Source organism: Arachis ipaensis, chromosome B4, assembly GCF_059453495.1.
Source record: "Arachis ipaensis isolate K30076 ecotype BB chromosome B4, ASM5945349v1, whole genome shotgun sequence".
Lineage (NCBI taxonomy): Eukaryota > Viridiplantae > Streptophyta > Magnoliopsida > Fabales > Fabaceae > Arachis > Arachis ipaensis.
Window position 1 is genome coordinate 86,571,849 of NC_142439.1, and position 14,993 is coordinate 86,586,841.

Here is a 14,993-nt window from a genome sequence, read left to right on the forward strand (position 1 = left end):
CTGGCCTAAGCAGCTAAACCAAGCTGTCCCTAGCCATGTGCTTGTGGCGTGAAGGTGTCAAGTGAAAACTTGAGACTGAGCGGTTAAAGTCAAGGTCCAAAGCAAAAAGAAGAGTGTGCTTAAGAACCCTGGACACCTCTAATTGGGGACTTTAGCAAAGCTGAGTCACAATCTAAAAGGGTTCACCCAATTACGTGTCTGTGGCATTTATGTATCCGGTGGTAATACTGGAAAACAAAGTGCTTAGGGCCACGGCCAAGACTCATAAAGTAGCTGTGTTCAAGAATCATCATACTGAAATAGGAGAATCAATAACACTATCTGAATTCTAAGTTCCTATATATGCCAATCACTTTGAGCTTCAATGGATAAAGTGAGATGCCAAAACTGTTCGGAAGCAAAAAGCTACTAGTCCCGCTCATCTAATTAGAATCTGAGCTTCACTCAAAAACTCTGAGATATTATTGCTTCTTAACTTATTAGTCTTCTATTTTATTTGTCTAGTTGCTTGAGGACAAGCAACAGTTCAAGTTTGGTGTTGTGATGAGCGGATATTTTATACGCTTTTTGGGGTTAATTTCATATAGATTTTTGTCTGTTTTAGTTGGTTTTTAGTTTATTTTCATTAGTTTCTAGGCAAAATCCACATTTCTGGACTCTACTATGAGTTTGTGTGTTTTTCTATAATTTCAGGTATTTTCTGGCTGAAATTGAGGGAGCTGAGCAAAAATCTGATTCAGGCTGAAAAAGGACTGCTGATGTTGTTGGATTCTGACCTCCCTGCACTCAAAATAGATTTTCTGGAGCTACAAGACTCAAAATGGCGTGCTTCCAATTGCGTTGAAAAGTAGACATACAGGGCTTTCCAGAAATATATAATAGTCCATACTTTGCCCAAGGATAGACAACGTAAACTGGCGTTTAACGCCAGCTCTCTGCCTAATTCTAGCGTCCAGCGCCAAAAACAAATTGCAAGTTGGAGTTTAACGCCAGAAAAGGATCCAAAGCTGGCGTTGAACGCCCAAAACAGTCCCAGGCACGTGAGAAGCTTTAGTCTCAGCCCCAGCACACACCAAGTGGGCCCCAGAAGTAGATTTCTGCACTATCTGTTATAGTTTACTCATTTTCTGTAAACCTAGGTTACTAGTTTTGTATTTAAACAACTTTTAGAGATTTATTTTGGCATATCATGACATTTTTTAGAAAAAAACTTTATACTCTTTGACGGAATGAGTCTCTAAACTCCATTGTTGGGGGTGAGGAGCTCTGCTGTGTCTCGATGAATTAATGCAAGTATTTCTGTTTTCCATTCAAACATGCGTGTTCCTATCTAAGATATCCATTCGCGCCTAACTATGGAGAAGGTGATGATCAGTGACACTCATCACCTTCCTCAATCCATGAACATATGTCTGACAATCACTTCCGTTCTACATCAGATTGAATGAATATCTCTTAGATTCCCTAATTAGAATCTCCGTGGTATAAGCTAGATTGATGGCGGCATTCATGAGAATCCGGAAAGTCTAAACCTTGTCTGTGGTATTCCGAGTAGGATTTTGGGATTGGATGGCTGTGACGAACTTCAAACTCGCGAGTGCTGGGCGTAGTGACAGACGCAAAAGGATAGTAAATCCTATTCCGGTACGACTGAGAACCTGCAGATGATTAGCTGTGCGGTGACAGCGCACCTGGACCCTTTTCACTGGAAGGATGGATGGTAGCCATTGACAACGGTGATCCACCTACACACAGCTTGCCATAGGAGGACGTGCGTGCATGAATCAGAGGACAGAGGAAAGCAGAGATTCTGAAGACAAAGCATCTCCAAAACTCCAACATATTATCCATTACTGCATAACAAGTAACCTTTAATCCATGCTCTCTTGTTTATTCGCAACTCAACTGATAAATATAATTGACTTCCTGACTAAGAATTGCAAGATAACCATAGATTGCTTCAAACCAACAATCTCTATGGGATTCGACCCTTACTCACGTAAGGTATTACTTAGATGACCCAGTGCACTTGCTGGTTAGTGGTACGAGTGTGAAAAGTGTGATTCACAATTCGTGCACCAAAAGTCAATGTCAAACTGAAGTGTCATCAAAAGAATACCCCTACCACTGTCAGTCTATAATTACACGTGGTCGTTTGGAAGATTGTCATGTGGTTCATCCATCTCCTCATCCTGCTCTATTTCTATCTTTGGATCCTCCTCTTTCTCCTCGTCAGCAGCTACAGCTATACCCTCATAACCACCAGAAGCACTACTGCCACTATGTACAAAACCATTCGTGAGCACAGGTCCGTTCGCGTATATAGAAGCTACCCCATCGTCCGGTAGTGCTGGCTCATCATGCTGTGGAAAGTCAGGAATCGGCTCAGTGGGAAAGTCCCACTCTGGTGGAATCGCAGGTACATACCCACCAGCTATCTCGGGCTCCTTGGGAAGGATAGGCTCAGGTGCCGCCTCATTCAAGTGTTGAGATGGTATAGGGTGTCCGGGACCATCAAGAGAAGGATGTCCAGATGCGTCAGGATATAGCCAGGATAAGGAAAACTCGTAAGAAGCATCGGGGTCAAAAAGTGGGCTAGACAGAGGATGTTGAAAATCTTTATTTTGTAACGCATATAATCTAATACGAGGCTCTAATCCCATAATGAAGTAACTATGGTGTACCGGATCCTCGTAGATGTAAGGGTTCTCGAACTCATAGAATATCACGCCCGTCTCCATCTGGAGGGGAGGAAGGGAGAGAAGGGTGGTAAGAACTTGGAAGTTCTTAGTAGAGTCAGGATAACTAGTCATGTTAATCAGCTCTGTCATGCTTATCAAATAACCAAGTACGTTACGGAATGTAGAGGAGAGATAGGAAAGAAATAACAGAAAAACATAGAAAACAGAAGACAGACAAAATAAGAGAAAACAAAGATATAGCATACAAGCAGACAAACATAGAAAAGTAGAACACACACATACAAAGAATGCAACAAAGAATGATGCACAGACAAGAATGATGCATGTCTAGTCCTAATACAGGCCATGAGCTCATGTGTCGATTAACTGCTCGCAATCCCGACATTTATCCTGTCAGGAATCCACGATTTTCTGGATACGATTTTCTGTTCCAAATAAATGCGCATATAATAATAGTCGCTCTATTGAGACAGCCTCTGCTTTTACTCGGAGGAAAATATTTATATATACTCTGCTCTGGGGAACGAAAAATAGCTATAGGTATATTAGATTCCCTACAGAGACACTGAGTTACTTCAAGCAATAATCATACAAACAAATTTCTCTTTATTATACAATTCTTTTCTCTTTATCTCTTTGCCCTACTCTGGTTACTCTTTTCTTTGTATCTCTTTACTCTGCTCTGATTACTCTTTTCTCTATATCTCTTTACTCTGCTTTGATTATTCTATTTAACGTATGTAATTAAAGCTTATGTAAATTTCGGTATGAATAATTAGTTTGTCCTAAGTATAGGTTCATTAAGTCTATACTGAAACAATTTAACTTTTTATATTATACCTAACCCTAGGCGCAACTCAAGAATTATCTATGTTGCTCCTGGTTCGTTTACTAATCTTTGTTTGTTTCTGTCATTAAAATTTTACACACTTTTTTTTTTATTTTTATCTCTTCTTTAACTTTTTATCTTTCCTTTATCTTTGCCTCACTAATATGTTATTACCACTCCCTAAGTGTTTTATTAAGGTAATTATGAGATTCTGCGCTTAAAGTTGTCTTTCTAAAGCTTTTACGAAGAATTGTATTTTTCGCATTATTTTATTATTTTTAATTAAATATTATTATTTAATATTTTATTATTATTTATTATTTTATTAATATATTTTTGAAAATTGCCCCTTTATACCTTTTAACCTTTAAAATTCACTTTTACCACCCGTAACTTTTAATATTTCTACTTTTACCACCCTAACTTTTGAAAATTACAAAATAACCCCTCAAACACCAAAATATTTACTTCCTTGCCCTTTTATGCATCAAAAGCCTGTTTTTCATTGTTCTTCACCACACTCAAAGTGTTCTTCGTGTTCTTCATAAATTCTTTAGATTTTTTTCTGTTTTCACCCGTTTTTCAATATTTTTAGTAACCAATTTTTACCATAATTCATAATAATTAGCAGCCACCAAAATCCCATATTTTCTACTTGATTTTAACATAAATTGAACACCAATTTAAGGGTTAGGGTTTCGGGTTCCAGCTGCATCCAGAACACAAGTTCATAGCTTGAATTTTATCAAAATTTTATCAAATTTTCTCTAAATTTTTAACAAGAATCGCTCATATAAACCATCAATTTCAAGCACAGCCAACCCATATCCTAATCACCCAACTCAAACACAATAATTAATCAAGAATATTTCACCAAACCCTACCTTGATTTGCTGCTCCAAATTTGGTTACTCCTTGAAGTGTTCTTAAAGCACTTTTTCCTCCTAAATCACATCAAAAACAACTTTAAACACAAAATCCCTCAACTAACCGAACCTTCATATGAGTGTTAGGATGAGATTCCTCACCTTACTCTTGCTAGAAATTGAGGTTTCTTAGCCCTCAAGTCAAGTTAAGCATGATTCCTAAGGAAGAACATCAAGAAAACACATGTTTGAGCATGCTTCCTTGATTCCAGACTTGATAAGTCATATGGTTATGTAGAGAAAGAAGAGAGGATCATTTTTGTCGAATTGAAATTTTGATTTGAGTTTTAGTTCAGAAGAAATCAAGCTTTGAAGATTTGGAACTAAGAATTTTTCTCTCTTTTTCTCTCTAACTATTTTCGGCCACAAGGAGTAAATGGGGCAACCTTGGAGATCTTGGGGTGGTAGAGGGGGGCTGTAATTGGTTGGTTTGGAGGTGGATTAAAATAATATTAGAATATCTCACGTGTATAACTACTAAAACTAGATGTATCAGAACACTCGTAAAAACATCTCTAAAAATTCTTTTCTGAGCTACTAGCATAAATGACACTAGTAACATATTTAATATGAGAATAGAATATGTAGCATTGTTAAAGTCATCAGAGAGTGCTGGTGAGAAGCTACACCAGTAAATTGTGAACCCAATTAAATCGATCTACTTTTTTTAACTAAAACAGACCAGGTAATAGTATAATATCATTCAAGCAACTTCTAATACTAATATAATAATATTATACTATTATCTTTCTTCTCTCATGAATCGAGTCCGGTTTGTCAAACTGAGACTTTTTACGAAAACCAGAATCAAAACTCCTTACTGATACGGTTCAAAAACAAGGTTTTTCGTGATTGTGTTGTTGAGCTTGCCTCAAAAGAGGTTCTAGCTTAAAAATGACATAATGACAATGAAAATTGAGATACTTAATAATATAGTAGAAGTGTTCCCTTTACTGATCTTCCAAAAAAATCCATACTTTCAAAAAAGATCTCGCGTACTTAAAAAACGGGATTGTTACACATTATAAATAATCAAAATAAGTGGCCAAGAGGTAAAACAAGTGATATAATATGAGGAGAGTATTAGTATCTAGTATGAAGGATGCTAAAGATGTTGATCGAAAACTAATTCAACATCGGTTACATATATAAATCATCTATCTAATTATTTAAATGATTTGGATCACCAACTGATTTATTAAATTCAAAAATGTTATGCGCTTAAGTATATTTTTAACCATATTTAACCAAGTCACATAAATACGTATACGCACATTATTTTTTCTTTCATTTGATATCTTTTCCTTTTTTTTCCTTTTTATTTTTTATCTTCTTTTTCCTTCATCATCATCAGCATTATCTTCATATTCAGTAAGATTATCAAACACAAATTTTAGTTTAGAGTACAAAAATTTTAGTACATAGTACTAAAATTTTATATATAGTATTTAGCATATAAATTTTTGAAGTGTAAAAAATCTAATACATTGATTTATCCAACCAACAAAATATATTTAAAATATTAAGTATTATTAAAACAAAACACAAAATTATTAGATAAAAAATAAAAAATTAGTATAGAAAAGAACAAAAAAACGAACAGATGTAGAAGTAATTTTTGAATTGTGTAGCAAAAATTTATGTCCTTTGTATAAAATTTTTTTATATTATATTGATAAATTTTTGTATTATGTGTAAAAATTTCTGTATTATGTGCAAATATTTTTATTCTCTATTAATATTAACAAAATTTTTTATGCTATACCAATAAAAAAGAACACAAAAAATAAATATATTCACATATTATATAAGTAATCTATTATATTATATAAAAATTGAGTTTTTGCACTTAGATAAAACTGACATGGCATACTTTTGAGAGTGTTTCCTTATTTATTTCTTTTAACTTATCAAATACAATTCATTACGATGAATTAATTATATCAACTAATTGATTTGATTAGATATTTAAGTATCACACAATTTAATATTTTGTATATCAATTAATTGATTATAATTGTTAGAGTATAATTAAGATCAATTAAATCAATTAGTATTATTCAACATATCTGAATATTTATTATAGGATATTACGTCTTTATTATTTCGATTCTCTCATCACCTATAAATACCCTTCTATATTGTATCATTCTACACAACTTGAATACTCACAAACCTTTTCCCTATTGCTCCCTCTTCCCTTTCTAATATGGTATCAGAGCCATGGTATCCTCCTTGAGGAGGATAAGTTGATTTTCTTCTGGTGAAATCATCGTACTTTCATACTTTTCTTTCATGCTATTTTTTTCTTTCTCTTTTGTCAATGCTTTGATGCTTTTCTTACCTCACCGATTAGCTCATCCACTACTTACTTATTCTCATAGAAAAACCATATATTTTTCTTCACCTTTTGATAGTTTGTCATCTCCTTGCACTTTGTCACTTTTCAGCAGTTTTCGGCAGTTCGCCATCTTTTCAGCAGTTTTTCGGCAGTTGGCCACTCTTGCGGTAGTTCTATCTGCGTTCTCTTCCGGCAATTCCGTCTGTGTTTCCTTCCGCCAGTTTCGTCTGCGCTTCCTTCCGGCAGTTCCATCTGCGTCTCCTTGTGGCAGTTCCGTCTGCATATCCCTGTGGTAGTTTCGTCTGTGCTTCCTTCCAGCAATTTTGTCTGCTTTTCCTTTCGGAAATTTCGTCTGCGTTTCCTTTTAATAGTTATGTCTGCACTTTCTTCAGACAGGTCCGTTTGCACCCGTTCTATCAGTTTATGCATGTTTTTTATTTAGTAGTTTCAAATAAGTTTCAAGAACAAGTTGTCACTTGAGTTTGAGGGGGGATATTAGAGTATAATTAGGATCAATTAGATCAATTAGCATCATTTAACATATCTGAATATTTATTATTGGATATTACGTCTTTATTATTTCCACAAAATAATTTTGAATACCCTTCTATACTGAATCATTTTACACAACTTGAATACACACAAATATTTTATCTACTGCTCTCTCTTACCCTTTCTAATAATAATAAATACAATTTAATTTAGTTAGAAGTTCATTGTTTTATAGTCTTATATATATATATATATATATATATATATATATATATATATATATATATATATATATATATATATATATAAGCATGACAAAATAAAATTGTAAAAATAATCTTTTTATCACTTTGGGTACTTTAATTCTTTTTTCTTTTTTTTCTGTTTAAATATAATTTTGTTTTGAGTTAACTTTATTTATTTAATGATAAAATATACTCATGTTAATTCTATCATATAATATTTTATTTTTCTCCTATATATTTTGATTTGTATAGTTACTATTGATCTTGCTATTTTCATTTTCTTGAATTATTCTTTATTTTTTTGTGACTTGATACTTTAAATAAAAAAGAAAAGAAAGAAAAAAAACGATAGCCAAAGGTAGAGGCTAAAAATCTAAAATAGTAACATCATTCCTCAATATTATTATTATTATTAATATGAATTTTATTATTTCTTTTCTAACATTCTTTAATATGAGTTTTATTTTTTTATTATCATTAATGCTTTATTATTTTTTTCTCTAATTATAAATCTTCTTATAATAATTATTTGATAAAATAATTTTTTGGTCTAATAGATTTTTTCTTCATTTTTTGTCAAAAATAATTTATATTAGGAGAAAAAAAAGAAGATACAAATTAAATTTTAAAATTCAAATTTAAATAAGATGTATAAAGGGTAACTATTGAATTGAGATCTAGAATTTATTTGGTACATTTAAAATTTTTGTATTATCGTTATTGAAAATTTCAAATACTATTATAAAATTCTAGATATTTTTTATCTTATTGTTCTTAAATTATACATTATACCGTGTATTTGAAGAATTTTATCTTTTTTGAAATAAGTGTGACATTATATACTTTTTTGATACTAAGGGATAATGAAGTTGAAGTGAGTAACAAAATTGATTATATAACAATATACAAATTTTTAGAATTTCTAGCACAATTGACAAACGGATAATTTTTTATAATTTTTCTTGATTTTTTTATTAATTATGATTGTAATAATTCATCACAAATTTGTGTTTTGTAGAGAAAATTTATCAATCATAAAATACAGAAGACTTAACAAAAAAATTTAAAAAATGTTGATTAATCATAAAATAAAAAATAGTGAATTATGCTTTAATTATGTTGTAAAATACAAATAGGGCTATTTAAAATTAGTTTTTTATCATTAATGTTAAACTAAATTATAATAAGGTAAAAAAATAAAAATTGTATATAATAATTTAATTTAATTATTTATACTACTAAAATTATTCTCTATTATATCTCATTTATTTTTATTCATTGGTGATCTTTAATTGTCTATTTTAAATAAAAATTTGAATTGATTGAATTGATTTTTTTTCAATTAGTAATATAATTCTTGTGACATTTGCTTTGATCAATAATATTTTTTAATTTATTTAATCTAATTAATCATCTCTTTCTTATTTTATGCTAATTTAACTAATTAAAGTTAATAAATTTTAGTTATTTTAATTCTTATAACTTTTTATTCTAATAATGTATTTCAATTAATATATTAATAATATTTATATGTCATTAATAATAATAATCTCATTTTAAAGTGACGTTTTATTCCATATATATATATATATATAATATGTCTAATTATGGAAAATTTATTTTTTTATACGATTGGATTAGACATATTTATATTCAATTTATTTGATTATTTAATTAGAATTAATTATATTAAAAACTAAATTAAGATTCACTACAGGAAAAAGCATATTTATTGACGCAAAAAATCGACGTCTATCTCTCCCGTCGATATTTTTCGACGGCTTGCTGTCGATATTTTAAAAAAAATAATTAAAAATAAAATAATAAAATCGACAGCTTGATCGTCGATTTTTTAATGATACATTAAATCTCCTTTTAACTATCGTCATATTATCGACGAATCGGAGGTTGAAAATACTTTTATTTTAAAATCGACGAACATGGTGTCTATTTTAATGTTTAAAATCTTGACAACCTTTCCGTCAATAAATTTGAATGGTCCAGATTACTTTCTAAAATCAAATAAATGGTGTGGATTTAATGTATAAAATAGACGCTAAAGGCGTTGCTTTTTTTCAAATTAAAATTGACAAACTTACCATCGATTTTTATTGCTAAATACACCTCCCTTGCGCCCACTTCCCGCTCCAAGTTCAGAAACAAAATTTTATCCATTTCTGCATTCGAGCGTATCAGAAACACCAACCTTCATTCTCCACTGCCGGCATCACGATTACACCGCCGTCACTCCGTTTGCTCACGCTGCCACGGTCGCTCCTCATGTATCCCCTTCAATTTCATTTGGAAATTCCTAAATTCCCCTTGATCCTCTCCATGCCGATGACCCCTCTGCTCTTCAGGTATCCCCCAAACCCTAAATTCCCCTTTCCCCCCTCGATTTTCTCTTGTTTTCAGCTTCTGCTTCATGCTAATTCGCTTCTCCTGTTCTATTTTTTTCCAATTAGATCCGTGTGCCAGAAGGTTGTGATCTTGTTGCTGCTGGAGCACTTGCTGTGACATTTGGCACTTTTCATGTAGCACTTGTGCATAGAGCTAATTTAACCTTAGTCAGGTATGTCATACGTAGTTAATTTTTATTTATTTATTCGTTGGTTATGTTTATATCTCTTTGGAGTGGTTGAAAAGTTGATGAAATTGTAGGTGTTGATGGTTTTGGGTGCAGCAGGAGGTGTAGGGCTTGCAGCTGTTCAAATTAGAAAAGTGTGTGGTGCCATTGTCATTGCTGTTGCTAGGTAGTACTAATTTGTTTCAATGCAAGGTTGAATATGACTGAGATAATTGTTCTGCATTTGATTGATATTTTCATTTACTAGGTATCCTCTCTGGACTCAAGTGTGGTAGACCTTGAGAGAGGTGCTTACCCTGTATTAGATGATTTGGCTAGAAATGTTAGTACCAAAAATCTTGAACATGTGCGAAGTTTGAAGAGCAATTTTATGCATTTTCTGGCACGGGTGCAGAAGGTACAATGCATGATTACCATAATCTTCTCCCATTTATTGCTCCTGTTGTTCTCCCTTTGTTTCTTTTTCCTTCTTCATTTGTTATTAGAGTTGTCTCTATGCCTATTTTCACATTTCCAATGTTGCCTGAACCTATAACTCTCCATGATAGGTAGTAGTTTTATCTGATGATGATTTCCATGAACCAAGTCGTATACCTATATCATTCTTAGGAATTTTATGGCCCAATTTTACAGGTACGGGATGAAATTGAACATCTGTTAGATGACAACGAAGACATGGCACAACTATATTTGACAAGGAAGTGGTTGCAGAATCAGAAACTTGATGCTCATGTGGGGGCCACAACCTTGAACAACCTTTTTAATACTCGTCGACTTGGTTCTACCAGAAGTGGAAGTTTGGTAACTAGTAACTTAGGGGATGATAATGACATGGAGGATCTGGAAATGTTGCTTGAAGCATATTTTATGCAGTTGGATGGAACTCGTAACAAGATATTGTCTGTAAGTGTACCTATTACCAAATTCTATTAAATCATATCTCTTCATCCAAGATGTCGAGTGAAGCATATTGAATTCTGGAAAATGTTTTTCATGATATCATTCTTGTGAAGTGATAAAGTCCTAATTTGCAAGTTAGGGAGTATATTGATGATACAGAAGACTATGTCAACATCCAACTTGATAATCACAAAAAGAAACTTATTCAGCTGCAGTTGACATTGACAATTGCATCATTTGCGATTGCTATTGAAACTTTGATTGCCGGTTCATTTGGTATGAACATTCCTTGTTCACTATTTCAAGTAAATGGAATATTTTGGCCCTTTGTTTAGAGCACTTGTTTTGGTTGCTTCTTCATTTTTCTGCTTATACTGGCATATGCAAGATGGAAAAAGTTGCTAAGAACATAAGTGTAAATTGATATTGACCGTTGGTTTGTGATTACAATTGACTATACTAATCTCAGCAATCAGTGATTATAGATGCAAACATAACCTGGATTACCTGTAGTGTGAAATTTATAATAATCTCAATTTGTCACAAGTTTGTTTACTGGTCTGTAAAATAACCTCAAAACGTGTTTAGTAGCTCAAGATATGCATGATATCATGATGCATGCAACTTACGAGGTTGAGTCAACTGTCCTTTTAATATCAATATTCTGTTTTTGGTGTCTTTTCTTGGTTGAAAGACATAAAATATGCTCCACTGCTTCTTTCTGTTAGAAGGACTATATGTATTTTATGAGTTTATTGATGGGGGAAATCGTTGATAAAGAGTTTCACAAAAGTAATCGCGTTGCAAGTATAGATCTAAACCGACAATCAAACCTCAATCAAATTTAATTTGTTTGCCACTTAAGCAAACCCAATAAAATTAACCGAAGTATTAAACCTCGGGTCGTCTCTCAAGGAATTGTAGGGAAGTGTGTTATTATTGGTTATGAGATTGTATCTTTTTAGGTTTTGTAATAAGAGATAAGTAATATAAATAACTAGGATATAAAATAATAGCTAAGAAAAATCCTAACAAGGATTGAAAATTGGAATTCCTATCCTCATTATCATTGTCAATTATGATGGTAATTACCTTTTGCTTTCACTTAGTTAACCTCTAACAATGAAGGATCAAGTGAGTAAAGTTGACTTAAGTTCACAAGTACTAATCAAATACTAGATTTAGTGAAGCTTAAACCTACTAGCAAGTCTCAATCACCAATCAATAAAAGACCTTTGATAATTCAAGAGTCTCCAATTAATCAATCAAAGCTAAGAATATAAAAAACTAATTTAAAATCCAACCAAGTATTTTATCAAACACTTGGAAGGCGCAAAATAGAAACATAGAAAAATAATAAGAGATAATAAAATCTAAACCAACAATTGCAAGGAATCAACAACAACAAATAAAGGAAGAAGCAATAAACATGAAATACCTCAAATTGCATTAAAAGGGAAATCAAACCTAACATAAGAATTCATAAACTAAATTGGCAACATAAAGTAATTAACAAGGGAAATAAATAAACTAGAATGCTAAGACAAATAAAAGTAGAAGAGAAACTAAGTTAAACTTAAGAGAGAATTCAAAAATTGAGAAGAACTAAAAGGAACCCTAAAACCTAGAAAGAGGAGAGAGTCTCTCTCTCTAAAAAACTACATCTAAAACCTAAAATTATGTGAATGAATTGTTGTATGAATGATTCTCCCACTCTGCACCCTCTATTCTGTGTTTTTGGGCTTGGAACTAGCCAAAAAGAGCCCAGAAATTGCCCCCAGTGTTTTCTGATACGTGCAGCATGTGGCTCTGTCACGCGTACGCGTCGCCCACGCGTACGCATCGCTGAACTTTCGCAAGGTCACGCGTACGCGTGATCCATGCGTGCGCATCACCTAACTGCATGGCAACTATAGCAAATTGAATATCATTTTGAAGCCCCAGATGTTAGCTTTCCAATGCAACTAGAACCACCTCATTCGAACCTCTGTAGCTCAAGTTATGATCGATTTAGTACGAAAAGCTCAGGCTTGACAGCTTAGCAATTCCTTCAATTTCTTGTATTCCTTCCACTTTTGCATGCTTCCTTTCCATCCTCTAAGTCATTCCTGCCCTATAAACCCTGAAAGCACTTAACAAACATATCACGGCATCGAATGGTAATAAGAGAGGATTAAACATAGCAAATTTAAGGCCAAAGAAGCATGTTTTCAATCATAGCACAAAATTAGGAAGGAAAATGTAAAACATGCGAATTCTATGAATAAGTGTGAGAATAGTGGATAAAATCCACTCAATTAAGCACAAGATAAACCCTAAAAATGGGGTTTATCATTTATCTTGTACGAATTGTTTTAAATAAAAAATATTTATCCGTACATTAACTGGTCAACCTCTTCCCTTCCTTCGCTTGCTTTTCCTCTGTCTGCTGATCTCCTCCAAATTTCCAACTTGCAAAGCCCAATGGCTGATAATTTCTGGTTTAGTTACAAATCTGATTTATCAATTGATGCTTCTATCCGGTGGTCCCTTATAAATCATTTTATACATTGCTATCAATAATGGGTTAATTTATTTGTCTCTTTTGTTGATGAAAGTTTGATGTAGCGAATTCCATATTATGTGAATAAAAAAGATGACTTATATTATTCATTCAATTATTTTCTATTATTGAGCGGGGATTAAGAAGCTTTCTTTTATAGAACTCTAGAGAGACTGCCTTTACTATCAAGAAGTTCTTGCTTGTTAAGGCAAAGAGGTATTTGGAGGACGTTTTGGCCCATAAATAGGTCATTCCATTCCGACGCTTCTATGGTGGTGTTGGAAGGACTGCCCAGGCAAAGAACAGACATTCCAATGGACAAGGATGCTGGCCTGTAAAATCAGCTAAATTCATCCTTGATTTGCTCAAGAATGCTGAGCGCAATGCTGAGGTGTGTATGCTGCATTGCATGGCCGTGTTTGATTTTCCATGGCTTGCTTCTGTTTGAACTTGTTTTCGTTTGTTCAGGTGAAAGGTTTCGATGTGGATGCTCTTTACATTTCCCACATCCAAGTCAACCAAGCATAGAAACAAAGACGCCGCACCTACCGTGCTCATAGAAGAATCAATCGTAAGTTATAATCCTAGTACTCTAACTAGGGTGATTCCCGTGTTTTATACATCTATTTTATCTTTGGTTCCTTAATTTATTTCTCGCGGAGCTTTAATCTTCTTTTATTATATTGATGTTTAATATGATTACAAAAGATAAGTATATGAAAATTAGAGTGGTTAATTCTAACGAGTGTTGCCATTGCACTCTTCATAATATTGGTTATGACTTTTGTTGTCAGCCTACATGTCATCTCCCTGCCACATAGAGTTGATCTTATCCGAGAAGGAAGAGCCTGTTAAGAAAGAGGTATTGATTTTACCATGTTTTAAAAATTTCGATTTGATTTTCATGTTGCATCAAATGTTCATTTATTGTTGTTCTTGTAGCCAGAGTCCCAGTTGGCAACAAGCAAGAAGTCTCAAGGCCTTCATAGTAGTGCTTCATCCTAAATTGCTATGCTTCATCCTAAATTGTTGTCGATGCAGAAATTTGAGTTACTAAATTCCTAGGGTGTTAGTTTTGTTACTCTGTTTGCCCTATATTTGTCATGGATCGGTTTTTTTAGAATGAACAGCAATTTTGTTCATATATTTAGACGAGTATTTAGATGAGTATGAGTAGGTTATTTAAATACTTTACTTGGAATATTTTGTATTATTAGTGGATTGCAATTTAAACGAATATAAGTCTAAGTTTAGTTATTTATCTTGTCTTGAGTCTTTATGTTAGAGGATTATTTATTATTTTGATAAGTTTGTAAACTCATTATCTAATATTTAGTATAAATTTTATTTTTATATTTATTTGCATTAATTATTTACTATTTTTCAAATAGAAAAAATAATTAAAATATATCTATTAAAATCGACGGAA

General features: G+C 32.7%; 3 pseudogenes; 2 read left to right on the forward strand and 1 right to left on the reverse strand.

The window, feature by feature from the left end:
- Positions 1-2,141: 2,141 nt before the first annotated feature.
- Positions 2,142-2,719, reverse strand: LOC148568243 (uncharacterized; annotated as a pseudogene).
- A 3,947-nt stretch (positions 2,720-6,666) lies between these two features.
- LOC107637870 (magnesium transporter MRS2-4-like) lies at positions 6,667-11,435 on the forward strand (annotated as a pseudogene).
- A 709-nt stretch (positions 11,436-12,144) lies between these two features.
- LOC107637871 (large ribosomal subunit protein uL22y-like) lies at positions 12,145-14,569 on the forward strand (annotated as a pseudogene).
- The last annotated feature ends 424 nt before the right edge of the window (positions 14,570-14,993 follow it).